The sequence below is a fragment of the Ursus arctos genome, unplaced genomic scaffold (assembly GCF_023065955.2).
Source record: "Ursus arctos isolate Adak ecotype North America unplaced genomic scaffold, UrsArc2.0 scaffold_23, whole genome shotgun sequence".
NCBI lineage: Eukaryota > Metazoa > Chordata > Mammalia > Carnivora > Ursidae > Ursus > Ursus arctos.
Genome location: NW_026622908.1, coordinates 40865963 through 40880957, shown reverse-complemented (window position 1 = coordinate 40880957; position 14995 = coordinate 40865963). Strand labels below are relative to the sequence as shown.

General features: G+C 52.0%; 1 long non-coding RNA gene across 1 annotated transcript; it reads right to left on the bottom strand.

Annotated features, from left to right (window-relative positions):
• Positions 1-9456: 9456 nt before the first annotated feature.
• LOC130544626 (uncharacterized) lies at positions 9457-14181 on the bottom strand. The gene is made up of 3 exons (XR_008961038.1): positions 14032-14181; positions 10931-13738; positions 9457-9869 (listed from the first exon to the last, which is right to left on the bottom strand). It is a non-coding gene; the product is annotated as an uncharacterized LOC130544626 (long non-coding RNA).
• Between the last annotated feature and the right edge of the window lie 814 nt (positions 14182-14995).

The following is a 14995-nucleotide window of genomic DNA, read 5'->3' as shown; positions in this document are numbered from 1 at the left end:
CTAGGCAATGACTCAGAAACCAAAGGCCCTTCCACCGTGTTTTCTGCCTCAAGATATGACCCCCCTCCAACTCACCCCCTCAGATCACTGCACTGGGTGCCTTCTGTTCACATTCCACTGGGCAGAACAGATCACAAGGTCATATGACAAACCTAGCCGCAGAGGAAGCTGGGAACTGTAGGTTAGCTATGTGCCCAGAAGAAAATGAGCCAAATTTAGTGAACGCCAATCACTGTCCTTGCCACAATTTCCCCTCTGGTCACCACACATCCATTCAGCTCTTTCTCCCACAGAGAAGACTCCCCCCACTGGGCCCTGATCTTCCTCTCTTAGCAAAACTCCCTGCTCATTGCTCTCGATGGCCTGAGGGTCCTTTGGCATTAACCTCCTTACCTACATCTGAAGTAGGTGTTGTAGGTCAAGACCTCCTTGGGGTCTGAGGGGCCTTTGCCCCTGGCTCTCTGCTCCCCCCAGAGGACCTACAGAGTACACGGTGCCCTCCCGCAGCATGTTGGAGTGATGGGTCCCAGTTTGGCCAGGTGGGGGGCAACCAGACCTCACTCTACCCACAAGACTTGCTGCCAGGGCTGCACAGCTCGGGAGAGCTGATGCTTTGGGCAAGCAGAGAAAAGTACCAACCCCAGAGGGACCGAGGCTTCGTCCACTCTCGGGTGCTGAAGGGACAAGACCTCAGTGATTTTATGAGCACTGTCAGGGTCGGGGGAGGAGGGAGGTGCACACAGTACGCGAGGAAGGCTTTCGAGAACTCAAAACACAGACATATGCAGGACATCCAGAATTAAAATTTAATAGAGGAAGCGAAAAAAGGAAAGGTCCTCTGAGAACAAAAGCCTCATTCCGGAAGATCGATGGAGGAGCTCACTCTCCACATACAGCCATAAATGCAAAGAAATGAAAGCATGAATAAAAAGATAAGAGGCTGAGAAATCAGATTCGGGACCCCAAATTGTAATAGGTAATAAGGTTTCTAGAAGGAGGAAAATGAACAAAAGGAGATGTGGTGATCTAAGGAGTGCCGAAGAGAGTGGAAGAGAGACAAGAACCTTGAGATTTGAAAGGGCCGCGGGCAGAAGTGATAAATAAAGAACACCCACCTCCAAGCAGCCCAGCGAGGAGTCTGAGCTCCACAGATGAGAGATGAGCTCTTTGGAGCTTCCAGAAAGAAAGGTCCCTGACAGGCAGAGAGGCAGACATCTCATTTGCATCCCTGGATGCATCTCATCGGTTTACAAACCGATGAGAGAAGGCAGCCCAGGACAAGAAAGTCTCCTTTGGAGTAACAAGGAAAACAGACCAGAGCTCTGATAAGTTGAAAATCAAATCCAACAAAAGTCTTACAAGAGCAGAAGACAGAGTGGGAGACACAGCAGAGAGCTGTAAAGCCTGGTTAGTTTCATTTCCGGGACTGCTGAGGTGCCTGAAAAATAGGGTATAATTATTTCAAAGGGATAGCTGAAAACCAGGAAATATCCTCTGAGAGAAAAGTTAATCATAAATAGCTTAAAAATGGAACCAAAATGTCTAAATGACATCAGCAAAACTCAGGACTTGAGTTGGGGGCAGCAGCAAGGGAGCGAGAGAGGGGAAATGTTCTAGAGTTCTCTTTTTGCTGGGGTGGGGGCAGGGTGGACAAGAAAATTGTCAGGGGGTTGGGTATTTCTAACACTTAACTTGGATATGGTAAGAGGGAATTAGAGGTTTAAATAAGGTTATTTAGGGCGAGAAATTAGCCACTGGGAGAATCCAGAAGCCCAGTGAAACTTCTAAATTGGGAGCAGACCGGGTGGGGGAGGCCAGAAATAAAAATGAAGTTGTTCAAGCCAGTGAAAGTGAAGAAAGGCAAAGACAACAACAAAGGGAAATCATTGGAAAAGCCGTAGCATTCTACCCCCTTGCAGAGCACCTTGCTGTTTGCCAGAAGGTGGAAGACAAAATACATTTTCCAAACGCAGCCCGTGACCTTGCTTCCACCAAGCAGCCACATCTGAGGGACATTCAAGGGCAAAAGTGAGGCCCGCCCTACTTCTGTTTTCAGGCAAAAGTGGTGGTGAGGGGTGGGGCTGAGTTCTCCACGGCAGAGGCTCTGCTGGGGCAAATCATGGTCAGGTCATGCCATCCTGGAGCCCATAGTTGTGGCAGCCATGTCCTAAGCCCTGTGTCCAGCAGAGACAATGTGGCCCTGGGCCAGCATTGAGGCCATGGCAAGCTGAGTACCCAGCTTCCTGGTCGTGCTGGGAATAGCGGCTCCCTTTCAGGCCAGTTCTGTGGTACCTCTCAGGCAGTCACTCCTGAAAGTTCCTCCAGCTATTCCAACAATTTTGTAAGCATCTGATTCCTTGTATAAATCCCTCTCTGCTTAAACTAGATGATTTCTGTTACTTGCAACTGAACTGTCACTAACACAAACAGTAAACATGAAATGAGATGAAAGGACCAAATAGAAATGGTATCAATTATCACAATAAATGTGAATGGGCTAAATCCCCCTAATAAACTTTGAAGTTCAAATTGGGGAAAAAAGAAGGAAAGAGGGAGAAGACAGAGGAGGAGGGAAGAGGAGGAGGGAGGGTGAAGAGGAAGGCGGAAGAGAGGAGGAGGAAGGGGAGGGAGGAAAGAAGAAAAGGAGAGAGAAAATCCCATTAAACACCACCACTTTGGAAAACCATTTGTCCCTCTCTATCTACTAAAGCTAAACATGTGGCTGCCTACCCTGTGGTCCAGCAATTCCTCTCCTAAGTCAATACCCAAGAGAAATGGATGCATCTTTCCACTGAAAGACATGCACAAACATGTTCATCACAGGGTCACTCAATATGGTCCCCAAACTAGCAACAACCCAAATGTCCATCAACAGCAGAATGGAAAAATAATGGCATATTCATGCAGTGGACAACTCCAGAACAAAGGAACAAAGAACACGCCACTGCTACGACACCCAATAATAGAAATGAATCTCGCAAACATAATATTCAGAGAAAAAAAGCCAGACAGAAAAGAGCACACGTTGTAGAATTTGATGTCTGTGAAGTTCTGGAACAGACCATAGAATCCACACAAGCAGCAGAAGTCAGAATAGTGGTTACTAACCTCTGGGAGGGGAATGAGAGAGCCAGGGGGCAGGGAACAAGAAATATCCTGTCTCAGTCTGGGTGCTGGCTGCATGGTTATAGATCTGCCTAAAATGTGAGCGAGTCGTCTACTTAAGATTAGCATATTTTGCTCACTATATTAAATGCTTATCCACCTCAATAAATGTTTTAATCCCATCATACTATTAAAAAGAAGATAAATCTAAAACAAAGTGAAAAGAAATGCTGAAAAGAAACTAACTTGCTTGAGAAAAAAGGAAAATTCTAAAGAAATACATTTCCAAACCAACTATAGACCCCCTCCATTGCCTGCTGTTTTGGACAGTGCTTCTGCACGCTGGGGGGTGGGGGGATCTGCGAGTCCCTAAGAAGGGACATCAGAGCCCCCCACGCTCCCCTTCCATTCTGGTCTCCTTCCTGCCTCCACCCAAAGAAAATCTACTTCCCTCACTCCTGGACACTAAACACTGAGTAGCCACCTACTGCATGCACCATGCTACCCAGGTGTGTCCTTCCCTCCCCTACCCACGGCTCGGCACAGAAAACCTGGATCTAACCTTTTGCTAATACGTTTCACTTGGGCTGCTTGAACCCCTCCCTCGGTGATGACTCCCAGTGGGGTCCCGGGGCCACCGAGGAAAGGTCACTCCCCAAGGCATCAGCCACGAAAACAGCACTGACCCAAACCAGACTGTAGCCATTCCACGTGGTAGACTGAAGTGTCAGCCCCAATTCCACCTCCTATCTATCTGCACCTTTGCTGTGGTCTGGCCATGAGTGGGGGACCTTTTCCCGCCCCTCGACTTTGAGATTGTCCTTGTGATATGCTTTGGCCAATGCCAGCTGGCCAGGTCCCAAGAGGCTTAATATGTTCTGCTCGCCCTCTGGTGCTTCTGTCATGAGGCACGTGCCCCAGCCAGTCCGCGAGCCCAAGGAGGATGAGAGACACGTGAGACTGAGCTGTCTGAGCAGCCGCAGCCTGGCTAGATCAGCCGAGCCCCAACCCAACCACAAAGCCACGCGAAGAAGTCATCGTCATTCTAAGCCACTGGCTTTGGGGATGATTTGTTAGGTGACACTACGGTGGCAGTCGCTAACATCCTGTCCCTCAAGAACTATGTGACCAGGACCACATGAGGGGCACAACGAGGAGGGCGAGGTCAGTGGGGAAGAAGGATCAAGAAGCTTCCCAGAGAAGGTAGCTCCATCGATTGGCAGCCTGTTGAATGTCAGGACTGTGTCCAGTCTTCGTGTATCCTCAGCAATATCCCTGCAAGGGAAATGCTCTTACTCCAGCAATGCCAAGCCTCTTCATTCCCCAATGACGAGAGTCAGCGGGGCTGAGCTGTCCCTTGCCCTCTCCACGGGACACCCTCCGCCCTGTCCGCCACACTCCCCTCCCACTTCCAGTCGCCTCACGCCTGGCCCAGGCCACTCGTCTACATTACGTGCCTGGCCCTTTCAGGTGCTGGAGCTGGAATGCCCAGGAGAGACAGAAATGTCCCTGAGGCCGAGAGAAGCCTTATCTCCTGAGGGAGGGACGCCCGTAGACACTGCGGGAGGACTGAGGAGGACCAGCAAAGACCGGCCACTGCCCGCCCCCGCCGTGCAGGGCAGCAGGGGCGCCTTCTGCGGCACAATAGGGCAGAAGCCAAGCTGCAAAGGAGGGTGTTTGTTGGTTTTGTTTTGTTTTTTAAAGACCAGAAACAACTCCTGAGGGCTTGGAACCAGAGGGGTGGAGGCTGTGTGGACGAGCTTCCAGCTCTGTCCACCGTGTGACTTGTGTAACGCCCAGAGATACAGGGCAAAACATGGGTTCCACATCCCTCCCAGAACTGTTCCTAAACTGGGTTGTTGCCTCCGTTTTTCTCCAGGCCACTACATTCTGCTTTGCTCCACATTTTTTGGTACAAAAGATACCAAAGTACATGAATAGGGTTGGGAGATTTCCCAGAAAGAAGAGAAAAAAAAACCTACTTTGGTTTCCATAGCTGTGGAATCATTGTTCCCTAAATACCTGGTCCATCATTTCTTTTCTGGGCGCCTCCCAGGAGAATAAGCCAAAATGCAGCTCAGACGCGTCCAATCCCACCTCTGCCCCAGATATCCGAGCGCCTTGGGAGGCAGGGACATCAGGGGAGGTAAGACAAGACTCTCTCCTCCCTTGACTCTCCACTCCAGCCCACCCCAAATCCCCCAACCCCACTGAGGCAGCTCCCACTCTCTCCTTGCCCAGGAACGGACCTGGCAAAAACAAAGCTCATCTCAAAGGCCAGGGGCAGGGAAGTTGGCCCAGGCAGGACAGAAGTCCCCTCAGGAGGCAGGAGAAGGGGGAACAACCGGCCAACATCCGCCGACTGCAGAATGTTGCCTTTGACTGAAGAAATGAAACCTAGCTGTTCCAGAGGCCGGGGGGCTGAAGGTCCCGACTTGAGAATATCCCAGCCCACCTACCAAAGCTGTATCATTTAGGATGCTCTCAAGAAAATGGGAAAAATGTCACCCAAAAGTCCAGAGGTGAGGCATGATCAGACAACTGTCCTCAAAAACTACACTCTTGCTATGCGTCTCTGCCCTGTTTTCCAAAGCGTTAGCTTCGAGCCTCCATCAGCAAGGAGCTCGATCCCAGACTTGATCCCGGGACCCTGGGATCATGACCTGAGCCGAAGGCAGAGGCTCAACCGACTGAGCCCCCCAGGTGCCCCCCTTGATCACCATTAGTGGGAGAGGGTCGCTGGTGCACTGGTAATCTAGCTTGGGGTTGGAGGGACCCTTCCTTGTAGCCTTTGCCAATTTCTGAGGTGTGAATACTCTCCCACGGTTGCCTTCAAGCTCCTGACTTGATAACACAGTTGGAAAGAAATGCACGTGGTAGAGCCTCCCAGGCCAGTTCTAACCAGCTCCTGCACCCTGCTGGGGGCAGAGAGACATCCTTCCCCAGAGCGGGTGAAATCCCCATGAACAGAGGATGGGATTACAGGGATGGGTTTAGACCTATCAGGACTCACCTCCAGAGCCCGGAGCAAGGTCAACTCCACCCAAACCATTTGTCAGCGGCGTGGCAGGCGCCGGGAGCAGGGACGTGCGGTGCTCAGAGAGGCGGCCTTGATGAATACCTCCCATCCTGCCGGTGTCTTCTTCCTGACATTCCTACCCAGCCGGCAGCTCGAAGCTTCCAGCGGCGGGGGGAAGTGATGGGCAGTGGCTGATTCCTGGTCTGGCAGACAATGAAGTCATGAGGCTGGCAGACAGAGGACCTCCGGGAGAGCGAGAGGCAGCCAAAGCCGACATCCCTTACAAGGTCCCAGGAACCACTTCGTGGCCCCCCTCAGGCCTTTGCATGGAGCAGCCCGGCTGCCCACAGGACATTAGCAGCAGCCACGGCCTGACGCGAACACAGCCGGGACCCTTCCAGGCAAGAGGGGGCAGCCACGATCCCTCACTCCCAGCCTGCAAGCTCTGGGTCTCGCTGTCCATCTCTGAAGCTCACTGAGGGTGGAAGCAGGTGCGAGGCCTGTATCCCTGACCCCCCACTGCCGTGGTTCACGACCATGTGCTCAGGCAGCTCATTTTTCTTTCAAGCTACACCCGGGGCTTCGGGAAGCCAGACAGACAGCTGTGGGAGACGCTGACAGGGTCGCCCAAGTTGAGGGTTTCAGCCCCTGCTCCAGGCTGAGGCTGAGGATCTGAAAGCCCTCCCCCTGCCACCGGCTTCCTGGCCCGGAGCCACGTGGTGGGCTCTGAGTGATGTTTCCCGCATCATCTGTGCAGAAACCTGCCTCTCCTCGCTGCCAGCGAGCTAATTGCTGAGTTAATTGGCAAAGTGTTGTGAGGTGAAAAAGAGCAAGTTATAAAACTGTATTTCTAGTTCGACATGATTCTTGAGGAAAAGGAAAGACGCGTGTGCCTGTGAGCACGTGTTAGAGGGTGCCTCTCCGGGCGGATGTAAAGGGACCCAGGAAGTAAGGCTTAGAGCACGGGTCCTCACAAGGGGCAGTTCTGCCCCCCAGGGGCCATTTGGCGAAGTCTGGAGACCTAGACCTGGAAGGTTCTATGGGCTTCTAGCAGGAAGAGCTCAGAGATGCTGCTAGCCATCCTACAGGACACAGGGCAGGCCCCGCAACAGAGAATGGCCACCCTAAATGCCAACAGAGCGGAGGTCAAAAGACCGTGCTCCAGACCAGCGTCCCCGAGTGGGGTCCCCGGGGAGCGGCACCAGCATCTCCCGGGAGCTCATTAGAAACGGAAATTCCTGCCCCCTCCATCCACTGACTCAAACACTCCAGGGGTGGGCCCAGGAGATCTCTGCCTTCAACAAGCCTCCCAGGTGATGCCAATGTGTGGTCCAGGTTGAGACTCCCCAGCCTAAGGATTTACAGGTGGCCCTTGAGCAACCCGGGTCTGAACAGCGCGGGTCCACTGACCCTGAAATTCTTCCAGAAACACAGTGCAGTACTGAAGATGTATTTTCTCTTCCTTATGATTTTCTTTTTTTTTTTTTTAAGATTTTATTTATTTATTTGACAGAGGGACAGCCAGCGAGAGAGGGAACACAAGCAGGGGGAGTGGGAAAGGAAGAAGCAGGCCCCTAGCGGAGGAGCCTGATGTGGGGCTTGATCCCAGAACGCCGGGATCACACCCTGAGCTGAAGGCAGACACTTAACGACTACGCCACCCAGGCGCCCCTCCTTATGATTTTCTTAGTAACATTTTTTTCTCTAGCTCCGTTCATTGTAAAGCTACAATATGTAACACTTAGACAAACTATATGTTAATTGACTGTCTATGTTATCCGTAAGGCTGCCAGTCAACAGTTGGCTATCAGTAGTTCAGTTTTGGGGGAGTCAGATGTTAGATGCAGATTTTCCACTGCATGGGGGCGTGCCCCAACCCCTGGGTTGTTCAAGGGTCAACTGTATGTGTTTTATTACTGGATTTGGGGGACAGTGACTTTTATGTTTTTCTCTGCATTTTCTAATGTCTCTTTCTATATTTAAGCAAGTATTACCTTTATGATAAAACTATAATTTAAGACTTAATCAGCAATGCTAAGGTTTCCTTGTCGGTCAGGGGTCAGGGGGGAGAAGAGGAGGTTCCAAGACCGAAAAGTAGATCTTGGCTCAATTTAACAAACAAGCTGTGTGACCTTGAACGAGCAAGGTTCCCTGAGCTTCAGCTTTCTCACCTGGGAAATGAGTGCAAGAATGAGATGAAATATCCCAGCCAAAATCACCCAGAGCTGTTCCAGTTTGTGCCCCAGGTGTGGGGTGAGAGGCAACTGATGGCTGGGAGAGGAAGAGCCCAGGAAGAAGAGGGCAGCTCCCACACCACTCCACGTGGGTGAGGCTGCTAGATGGAGTCTGCTGGGGTTTGTTCTCTGTATTTCCACTCCAAGTCCTGGAAGGAAGCCAGGCATTAGCTCTTCTTGCCTCTGGGAGACCATAGTGTTGGAGCCAAAGCCGAAGGTCCCCTGAAATGGTCTCTTTCTGTCAAAACCCACACAGAGGGGGAGATTATGCTGGACATCCCGGGGGGGGGGGCAGGGAGAGGAACGCCAACATCTCTGAGGCAGGGAAGGGCAATGCCCCCCAGGTCTTCTGGGGAGTGACCTCCCAGAGCCCCTGACTCAGAGAACCCAAGGAAGGGCATGGCCATGGTGTGTGTCCTCGAGAGGGGGGACGCTGGTCCTAAGGGGCCACAGAAGCCACAGGACTCCAGGAGACCACAGGGCATGGCAGAGGGCATCTCCATGGTAACCGTGTAGCCCAGAGACTGTCCCCAAAGCTGTGAACTGTACAAAGTCTTTGTGGCAGCTTTGAAGAGGAGCGGCTGATGGCTGGGCCTGCCTTCACGCTTCTCCCAGAGTCAGACTTAACTAAACGTAAATAAAACCCTGCCAGGATCGACACCAACTTAAGGATGTGAAATACAATCTTTGCCCATTACCTCATGCACCCCATCCTCTGAGGGAGGAAGCCCTGGGCCCATTTTACAGGTGACACAGTGAGACTCACAGAGGCAGCTCGCCCAAGGTCAGACACAGAGCGGGCCCTCGCCTGAGCACGTAAGCCCCAGGCCAAGCTGTCTCCCCGCCGCAAGGAGGCTGCCCCTGGGGTACCGTTTCACACCTCAGGTCTCCCCACCCCACCTTCAGAAGTCCCCGCCCACAGCGACAGCCGTGGAGCTCCCAGGCCCCCAGCCCCTCCCAAGAAGGTCTCATTGGCAGAGGTGTGAAGACAAGCGCAAATGTCCCCTAGGCAGCCCCGCCCACAGCGCCGGGCCACTCGGGGCCATGCTTCCCCCGATGAGGAAAAGCAATGAAGGGGCAGATTTCGGGACACCGGAAGACATTTGTCTTCTGTTTGTAATGGGGGACGGGGTTGGGAAGATTGTAGAAGAAGCAGGACTCCCCAGGAAGCCAACATAGTCAGTCCAAGGGAAGACGGCCCTCAGGAGGCCCAGGATCCTCATGTCCACGGTGGGTGGAGATGCCCCAGCCCTAGGAACCTCCCTGGGCCACACGGGACCCCTGCCATCCTAACCAAAGAGCTGGGACGGCATAATCAGTATGGACGTTGACGTTCCTCCGGCATCCACCAGACCCCCATCTGCTCGAGCAACACCACTTCCATGTTTGTATGCTCCGCCATTTTTTCTTGTGTGTGAGGGGGTGTTTGTGTTTAGGGGTGTTTCCTCCATGGATCCATTGCACCCAATGCTGTTGGATACTATTCCAGAACAAGCGAAGTCTCTCCTGCACTGAGGAAAACATCAAAGACTTAGGCCCAACTCCACCACCAGACGTTACTTACGTGAACGCGCCATCAGGCCACGCGCACAGCAGACAGGACTCAGCGCCCTCACCCCACCGCCCCACTCATGCTGGTGACCGTCGGAGCCACAGCAAGAACTCGGGCACCCCCCTGGGGCACAACACAAGTGGATCCTTTCTACACATTATGGGTCAACTGAGCAAGTCGGAGAGGCACACAGTTAGAGGTGAAGACTGAACAAGGTTATACCGGTCACCAGAACGTCTTCCAGCAGGAGGGGACCTTGGTGGACAGACCATCTGGGGCCATTTCTACAGGTAGACAGCAGGGGGCGCCTTGGGTGACCTGGGGCCAGTGACCCAAATTTGCAGTGGGTGAAAACAGCACCCACTTGGTGAGTTCTCGTCAGGATCTGTGAGATTCTGTGCCTGCAGCTCTAAGCCCACCCTGTGTCGTGTCTGGCACGAAGTAAGTGCTCCTCGGACGATGGCACCTGACAGCCCAGGGCAGCTCTTGCCCGCAGCCACCTCAGATCCCTGCGTCTGAGCCCTGGACATAGGGTCATTGCTCGTTTTCCTTCTGGAGGATTCAGAGCTCAGGCCTGCCATCCCTCCCCCCTTCCCCCCACCCCAGGGGGCCAGGCAGAGACCTCAGCCCCAAATCCTTACAGATGAAGCCCAGGGCAGACACTGAGTAAAGACATCCTGTCCCTTGGGGCTTCAGGAATGGCAACTTTCTGTGTATCCCTGACCCCAAAACTAGACTCTACTCATGGTCTAAGGAGATCTGAGGGTACAAATGCATGTTTGAGATGGGGGGAAGGCCTCCTGAGAGGAAACCTGGACCCAGGGGTGGGAGCAGCCACCCATGTAAGCTCTCTAAGCCACTTGTCTCCTCCCCCGGAGACCCATTTGGGTGCCTGCTCAAGCGTCTGAGCTGGCTTAGAAGGTGACAGCATCTGGCTTTTAGCAGGACAAAGAAATAATGATCCTCAGAGGATCTGATGATTACCTTGTGGTTTCCTTGGAAACCAAGTCCCCAGCTCACCTTCCTCAGGCTTCTTCTCTCTCCTGCCTTGATCTGGGCCTCACATCCAAGAAGGGCCAGGTCACTGCTGCAGAGGGCGGCCACCGATGGACAGGAAAGAACGCCACGATTTCCCTGTCTTTCATGCAGGGTCCATACATCAGCCCAGCTGCTGAGGGCAAGAATTCCTGCAAATAAATGTGGGAAGAGGGATGAAATTAGATCAACACAAGTCTGTAACTTCGAATCAAATAAGTGGTTCCGGCAACGATCACCATCAGTTGAAACATTTAGAGGGAAAGCCGATGGCTGTTTGGTCAATAGCAAGCCACGCCAAAGCATCGTGGCCAGCAAGGTCACAGGACCTCCCATAGACAGTGGCCCATCTGACGGGGCCTCTCAGACAGTTGGGGTCGAGCAGAGGCTGGGGCTGGGGCCATCCAAGTCTTATCTCCTCCATCATTCCTCTGTCCCATGCCTCAGCGAAGATGACCAGAAGAGTGGAGACGGCCGGGGCCTCTCTCTGGCCGCGTGGTCTCTCCGCAAGGCTGGCACGGACTTCCTCACAGCATGGCAGCTGGCTTCCCCCAGAGTGACTCTTCTGAAAGACAAAGAGGGAAACTACAGACTTCCTGTGGCTCAGCCTCAGAAATCACAGAGTCCCTGTTGCCACATTCTAGGGTGGAAAGCGAGTCCTGGAGGCAGCCAGATTCAAGGGGCCACGGGCAGCATGAGGATGCGAATATGGAGAAGCATGGTTCGTTGGAAGAACATCTGTGGAGACTAGCTACCAGATGAGGAACCTTACCAGGGAGGGGGCAGTCCATCACCATCGGAACCCACAGATCATTTTTAGTGCCACTGAAATATCAGCAAGATGACTGTGTGTGCCTCCTGATACGGTGCGGTGGGAAGCCCAGTGCCGTCCATGGAGTGTTCTTGTTTAAAAAAAAAAAAAAAATTGAACTTCGCTCTCATTGAGCCTCTGATGCTAACATCCATTTCTGGGAAGCATAGGGGAAAGAGGTAAGCAATCCTATGAGGAAGCAAACAGAGGAGTCCAGAACGTGGAGCAATCCTCAGGAGAAATGCCTCGGCGTCTACAATTAGTCAAGAGCATTAAATTAAAAAGGAGAAGGAAGGGGATCGGCTCTGGTTTGGGAGCGCTTTAGGAGACCAACCTAAAGACAAAACCCCATGCGTGGACCTTTTCTGGATCCAGATTCCAGCAAACCAACCACAGAATAAAAAGACACTTTTGAGGCAAACAGGGACATTTGATTATGGACTGGCTATTAGGTGACCCAACGGGTTATTATTTGTTTTGTTAGGTGTGATCATGGCTTTGCACTTATAGAAGAAAATGCGGAGTCTGTGGTGTGTTTGTGGGGAGTGTGGGGGTGTGTTCAGAGAAAGACATAGAAGCAAAACACATTATGATCGAGATTTGATTTTATTTTAAATACTTGAACAGAAAGAAAGAAAGAAAAAAGAGAGGGAGGAATAGATGAAGCTAATGTGTCAAAGTCTTGCTAATTATCAAAGCTAGGTGGGTGATGGGCATCTGGGCTTTATGATACTATTCTTTCCACTTGTGTTCATGTTGGAAATAGTTCATAATAAAAAGAAAAATTTTTGAGGGGAGCCATTGAGAAGGAGACTTTATCCCCCACTGCTCCTGGCAGGGCAGCCTCTCGCCGGAACCATCCGTCACAGCAGAGCTCCGCTGTCCAGATCTCATCGAGAACAAACGCAGCCTTTCAAAGTCACCTTTCACAGAGCCAGAGGCCGGGTTTCTACGCGGATGCCTCCCACCCCTCCTGTTGTTAAGTGGGGGCTCTGCTTGGCGAGACAGCAAGTTTTCGCTCCTGAAGAACAGCAGGCCCCCCACCTCAGGATCACTGGTCCCCAGCATTCCGGCCCCTTTGATGGGGGGGTGACATCGGCACCAAACAGATCCTGCAGACCACTGACTGCATCAGGGAGGGTTTGAAGCACACAGAGAAAAGAAGGTCAAATACATGGCACGTACAAGCCCACGTGTGCACATCCCCTGCAACATGAAAGGGAGAGAGAGGGAGACAAAGAGACTCAGTGAGGACTCATTGGCCACAGCCCGACCTTCTTCAGGCTGGATGATGTGATGCTCCTTCTCTGTAGAAAGAGGCTAAATTAGCAGTGCCCCCTCCTGACCCATCCCCCAAGGGATGTCTCTTCCTTAGGTTTGGAACCTGCCTGGTTTTGAAATTCCCTGCTAATTTCAAGGTCATGGTCCTCTAATCAACATCTGGGTGCCCCAGGGCCTGAATAGATGGCCCCGTGGGGCTTGGATGGGCTGACTCAGCCCTCCTGGGAGGGAAAGGAGTGTGGAGGGAAGATTGTGGGCCAGGGGGTCAGAACCCTGGGCTTAGCCCCAGACAGGCACCACTGGGAGAGTCACCGCTTCTCTGGGCCTCATCGGGGAGCCAGAGTGGGGCCTGATGCTGGACACCGACCTCTGAGATTCTGCAAAGTGCAAAAGGGCGAGGAGTAAAATACTGAGCACCTGCTCACCAGGCCAAGGCTGATGGGCTGTTTGACATGCAGCAATGTTTCACAGGCAGGCCTGAATCAACATCCCACCTTTCCAGGGACAACCCAGGCCAGCCCAGGATGTCCCCGGGGAGATGTCATCTGAACCCCTGGTCTTACCTGAGCACACGAGACTTGGAGCTTTGCAAAGAAGGCACATTGTTCGAGGTGTGACAGCACCGAGGGGATGAGTGATGTGTGTTGGCCCCGAGGAAAGTCACATGCCCAGTCGGGGAAGCCCTCAGACCCGGGAGAACTCTGTGGAACCATTGTGGAACCAAAGAATTCAACCCAAACGAGTATACCCAAGTTTTGTTCTTTCCCATAGTTAACGAGGTTGTAGAGTTTACCTTCCAGCTGGATGATGACATGAGAACACGCTTGTGGGAGCACACGGGCACACACACACTCAGGCACACACAGAGGTCAATTGAAAGACATCAGACCACCCAGAGAATGAGTTTTTGTAGTCCCACCTGCAGACAAATGCTCTGCCCCACCCTCACCTTGGACCGTCCCATGGGTCTTGGGCATTTCCCTGTCCCTCTTACCAGGAAGGAAGGGAAGGCACATCCACAGGCTGCCCAAGTGGCACTAAACACATTGTGTCACACAATCAGGTAGGCAGTATAACTGGGAAAAATTCAAAAGAGTGTATTTTTACTCTACCTTCTTATTTTTTAAAAAATATTCTTTCTTAATGGAGGTTCTTTCAATGTGACAGAATTATAGGGAATTATTCTTTTTGGGTTTTGGCGGTTTTTTTTTTTTTTTTTTGGCTTATCTGTATTTTCAACTCTTTTTACAATAATCATGGAGAGCTGTTTCCATAGAAACCTCAGCACTATTGGCATTATTTGGGGCCAGATAATTCTTCGCTGCTGGGTGCTGTCCTGTGCAGTACAGGACACTTAACAGCATCACTGCTCTCTCCCCACCAGCTGCCAGTAATATCCTCCCAGTTGTAACAGTCAAAAACATCTCTAGACATTGCCAAATGTCCCCTGGTGGGCAAAATCACCCCCAGTTGAGAACCGCTGCTCAAAAGTATACCTGCTAAGACTGAGAATGGGTGGTCAGAGGATTGAAGGAAGACAAGGAAAGAGTAAGGAGAAAAATGATCAGGTATTCATGCTTCCCACGTGCCATCTTATCTAACCCTCATGGGAACTCAGTGGGGAGGCCCTACGATCATTCCCATCCTAGTGAGGCTAAATGGCTTGTCCCAACTCACATGGCTATTAAAAGAGTGGGTCATGAAAACCAAAAGGAAAGAGTTTCAAGAAGCCATCAGCAGTCAAAGACCGTAAAATACTCTTAAAAATGAATGTAAGTGAGGGCGCCTGGCTGGCTCAGTCAGTGGAGTGTGTGACTCTTGATCTCAGGGTTGTGAGTTCAAGCCCCACATTGGGTGTAGAGCTTACTTAATAAAAAATAAAATAAATAGGGGCGCCTGGGTGGCACAGCGGTTAAGCGTTTGCCTTCGGCTCAGGGCGTGATCCCGGCGTTATGGGA